The 5,000-nt window shown below is 56.6% G+C and overlaps 2 pseudogenes; both read left to right on the forward strand.

Annotated features, from left to right (window-relative positions):
- The first annotated feature begins 2,095 nt into the window (after positions 1-2,095).
- Positions 2,096-2,212, forward strand: LOC137317387 (U2 spliceosomal RNA; annotated as a pseudogene).
- A 971-nt stretch (positions 2,213-3,183) lies between these two features.
- Positions 3,184-3,300, forward strand: LOC137317422 (U2 spliceosomal RNA; annotated as a pseudogene).
- The last annotated feature ends 1,700 nt before the right edge of the window (positions 3,301-5,000 follow it).

Raw genomic sequence — 5,000 nt, forward strand, 5'->3', positions numbered from 1 at the left:
ACCGGCTGATCCTTCCCTTTCACAGGCAGGCTTTTGGCCCTCGCTCAAACGACAAAGGTGTTCAGAAGGAAGTCCTGGGGGGAAGGCATGGAGGGACGGACACAGGGAAGTCCGCACAAAACAGGTCCCCTGGAACCTCTGACCCAGAAAACCGGGTTCCTGGTGAAAGCAGTCCTGCCCCGCCCTGCCATTAACATGACAATGGACAGGGCCCGGACCAGGCGCAGCGGACGGTAGCGAGCAGTCGGAGGGTGAAAATCCGCCAGTGGGTGAAAAGGAGAGCCGTGCGGTGAGAGGAGGCGGAAAGCGGTTCGCAGACTTTCGCTGTACCTCCGGCGGGCAGCGCCGCACCTCCGAGCGCTCGGTACCGTCCGCTGCGCCTCGTCCTGCCGCACGCGACGAGCCGTCCCCGGAGGAAATCGGCCTCGGCCTTCCTGAGATATCAGTCTCCAGGTGGGACAGAAAAACCGGGGGCCCCCGGCTCGCTTTCGGCGGCCCGCTAGTCGACTTCCCGTCGTGCGAACGCGATCCTTCCGGTACCCTTCGGTGCCCCTTGCCCGACTCTAGCTCCGGTGGTAAAGCGGAGTCGGTCGGTCTGACGGCCGCCGAGTTAGCAGGCGGAAAGCGGTTTGCAGCCTTTCGCTGTACCTCCGGCGGGCAGCGCCGCACCTCCGAGCGCTCGGTACCGTCCGCTGCGCCTCGTCCTGCCGCACGCGACGAGCCGTCCCCGGAGGAAATCGGCCTCGGCCTTCCTGAGATATCAGCCTCCATACGGGCATCACAAATCAGTGGACATGGTCAGCTGCAAAGCAGTGTCATTACAACCTTTCATAAACGACAGGGCAGCACCGCACTGCACTGCACTGCACTGCACCCCACACTACATCACACTTGCCTGCCTGCCAGCCTGCCGCTGCCTACTCTCACCAGCGGACCAAAGTGAGGATAACACCCCGAAGCAAGCATCTCCCTTGCCGCCCACCAGCCCACACCAATCCCCTTGCCTGCCTCCCACAAATTCCACCAGCGAGGCAAAGTGAAAATCAACCCCCAAAAAACGCACTCCACACCGGCCATCGCCCGCTATACACCCCCCCTGGGGTGAATATTAAGCCCGAGAACACCGACTGTAACCAACCGCAGTGAAAAGTTGAAGTGGCAACTCATTAACCAGATTTACACTTGGCAACTCATAAACCAAATGAACAAAAAATCTGGTTAATGAGTTGCCCAAAATAAATCTGGTTAATGAGTTGCCACTTCAACTTTTCACTGCGGTTGGTTATAGTCGGTGTTCTCGGGCTTAATATTCACCCCGGGGGGGCGGGGTGGGTGATTCTGGGGGTAGTGTCCGGGAGGGTGAGCCTTTTATTCGGCAGGAGGCGTGTGGGGAAATCATCAACCTGTCAGACGATGAGTTGTCACAAATGCCATTGCTTAATGAAAGCTGCGCTCCCGAACTGGACTGACTGTCTGACTGTCTGTCTGTCCGTTTGTCAAGGGGAGGAAAAGGCGGTGGTGGTGGTGAGGGTGGAGCTTTACGCTCAGGAGGGGAGACTTTCCTTCATGCCAATTAATCTGCAGCAGAAAGTCATCCCCCCCCGACTGGGATTCGAAGCCCGGTCCTGACCACGAGACCACCGGGGAGAGCTGCCTCAAGTCCCTGAGGGACCTGGACACGAGGCCGAGGACACACGCACGCCTGCTGCACTGGCAGCAGCGACCAGCAGGGGGCTGACCGGCTGATCCTTCCCTTTCACAGGCAGGCTTTTGGCCCTCGCTCAAACGACAAAGGTGTTCAGAAGGAAGTCCTGGGGGGAAGGCAGGCAGGGAGGGACGGACACAGGGAAGTCCGCACAAAACAGGTCCCCTGGAACCTCTGACCCAGAAAAACGGGTTCCTGGTGAAAGCAGTCCTGCCATTGACATGACAATGGACAGGGCCCGGCAGCTTGAGACACATCTTTCTTTCAATATGCAAGTTCTTTTTAAAAAAGTTTCCTTCCACAGCAGCTCTGAGTGTGAGGGAGAGAGAGAGAGAGACACTGACTCACTGACTGATACTGACACCGACACACACACACACACACACACATATTATTTATTATTATTTTAAATTGATTTTTAGAACAGGGAGATGGAAAAGGGGCTTGCTCTGTCCACTCCACGCATCGACCCAGTATTGCAGTGTTTCTGGGAACGGTGCAGCTCCCTGTGGGGAGATATTCAAAAGGAAAAACAGCTCTTTCCCAGTGTCTCTGTGTGTGTGTGTGTGTGTGTGTGTGTGTGTGTATTATTACTGAGAATAAAGCTGATATATCTCTCTCTCTCTCTCTCTCTCACTCAGAGCTGCTGTGGAAGGAAACCGTTTTAAAAAGAACTTTCTCAGCTCAGTGGTATTTTTTTCTTCTCCAAGGCTGAGTGCCGCTCGCACGTAGCGATATAATTCAAAGTGCAAAATAACTTGGCGTCGTTGACTTTAAACAAGCAGAGTCTGCTTCCAAATGAAAGCTGCGCTCCCGAACTGGACTGACTGTCTGTCTGTCTGTCTGTCTGTCTGTCTGTTTGTCAAGGGGTGGAAAAGGCGGCGGTGGTGGTGAGGGTGGAGCTTTACGCTCAGGAGGGGAGACTTTCTTTCAGAGGTGCCAATTAATCTGCAGCAGAAAGCCATCCCCCCCGACCGGGATTCGAAGCCCGGTCCTGACCACGAGACCACCGGGGAGAGTTGCCTCAAGTCCCTGAGGGACCTGGACACGAGGCCGAATACACACGCACGCCTGCTGCACTGGCAGCAGCGACCAACAGGGGGCTGACCGGCTGATCCTTCCCTTTCACAGGCAGGCTTTTGGCCCTCGCTCAAACGACAAAGGTGTTCAGCAGGAAGTGCTGGGGGGAAGGCAGGCAGGGAGGGACGGACACAGGGAAGTCCGCACAAAACAGGTCCCCTGGAACCTCTGACCCACAAAACCGGGTTCCTGGTGAAAGCAGTCCTGCCATTGACATGACAATGGACAGGGCCCGGCAGCTTGAGGCACATCTTTCTTTCAATAAGCAAGTTCTTTTTAAAAAAGTTTCCTTCCACAGCAGCTCTGAGTGAGAGAGAGAGAGAGAGAGAGAGAGACACTGACTCACTGACTGATACTGACACCGACACACACACACACACACACACACACACACACATATTATTTATTATTATTTTTAATTGATTTTTAGAACAGGGAGATGGAATAGGGGCTTGCTCTGTCCACTCCACGCATCGACCCAGTATTGCAGTGTTTCTGGGAACGGTGCAGCTCCCCGTGGGGAGATATTCAAAAGGAAAATCAGCTCTTTCCCAGTGTCTCTGTGTGTGTGTGTGTGTGTGTGTGTGTGTGTGTGTGTATTATTACTGAGAATAAAGCTGATATCTCTCTCTCTCTCTCTCACTCAGAGCTGCTGTGGAAGGAAACCTTTTTAAAAAGAACTTTCTCAGCTCAGTGGTATTTTTTTCTTCTCCAAGGCTGAGTGCCGCTCGCACGGAGCGATATAATTCAAAGTGCAAAATAACTTGGCGTCGTTGACTTTAAACAAGCAGGGTCTGCTTCCAAATGAAAGCTGCGCTCCCGAACTGGACTGACTGTCTGTCTGTCTGTCTGTCTGTCTGTTTGTCAAGGGGAGGAAAAGGTGGCGGTGGTGGTGGTGAGGGTGGAGCTTTACGCTCAGGGGGGGAGACTTTCTTTCAGAGGTGCCAATTAATCTGCAGCAGAAAGTCATCCCCCCCGACCGGGATTCGAAGCCCGGTCCTGACCACGAGACCACCGGGGAGAGCTGCCTCAAGTCCCTGAGGGACCTGGACACGAGGCCGAGGACACACGCACGCCTGCTGCACTGGCAGCAGCGACCAGCAGGGGTCCGACCGGCTGATCCTTCCCTTTCACAGGCAGGCTTTTGGCCCTCGCTCAAACGACAAAGGTGTTCAGAAGGAAGTCCTGGGGGGAAGGCATGGAGGGACGGACACAGGGAAGTCCGCACAAAACAGGTCCCCTGGAACCTCTGACCCAGAAAACCGGGTTCCTGGTGAAAGCAGTCCTGCCCCGCCCTGCCATTAACATGACAATGGACAGGGCCCGGACCAGGCGCAGCGGACGGTAGCGAGCAGTCGGAGGGTGAAAATCCGCCAGTGGGTGAAAAGGAGAGCCGTGCGGTGAGAGGAGGCGGAAAGCGGTTCGCAGACTTTCGCTGTACCTCCGGCGGGCAGCGCCGCACCTCCGAGCGCTCGGTACCGTCCGCTGCGCCTCGTCCTGCCGCACGCGACGAGCCGTCCCCGGAGGAAATCGGCCTCGGCCTTCCTGAGATATCAGTCTCCAGGTGGGACAGAAAAACCGGGGGCCCCCGGCTCGCTTTCGGCGGCCCGCTAGTCGACTTCCCGTCGTGCGAACGCGATCCTTCCGGTACCCTTCGGTGCCCCTTGCCCGACTCTAGCTCCGGTGGTAAAGCGGAGTCGGTCGGTCTGACGGCCGCCGAGTTAGCAGGCGGAAAGCGGTTTGCAGCCTTTCGCTGTACCTCCGGCGGGCAGCGCCGCACCTCCGAGCGCTCGGTACCGTCCGCTGCGCCTCGTCCTGCCGCACGCGACGAGCCGTCCCCGGAGGAAATCGGCCTCGGCCTTCCTGAGATATCAGCCTCCATACGGGCATCACAAATCAGTGGACATGGTCAGCTGCAAAGCAGTGTCATTACAACCTTTCATAAACGACAGGGCAGCACCGCACTGCACTGCACTGCACTGCACCCCACACTACATCACACTTGCCTGCCTGCCAGCCTGCCGCTGCCTACTCTCACCAGCGGACCAAAGTGAGGATAACACCCCGAAGCAAGCATCTCCCTTGCCGCCCACCAGCCCACACCAATCCCCTTGCCTGCCTCCCACAAATTCCACCAGCGAGGCAAAGTGAAAATCAACCCCCAAAAAACGCACTCCACACCGGCCATCGCCCGCTATACACCCCCCCTGGGGTG

This window comes from Heptranchias perlo, unplaced genomic scaffold, assembly GCF_035084215.1.
Source record: "Heptranchias perlo isolate sHepPer1 unplaced genomic scaffold, sHepPer1.hap1 HAP1_SCAFFOLD_615, whole genome shotgun sequence".
Taxonomy (NCBI): domain Eukaryota; kingdom Metazoa; phylum Chordata; class Chondrichthyes; order Hexanchiformes; family Hexanchidae; genus Heptranchias; species Heptranchias perlo.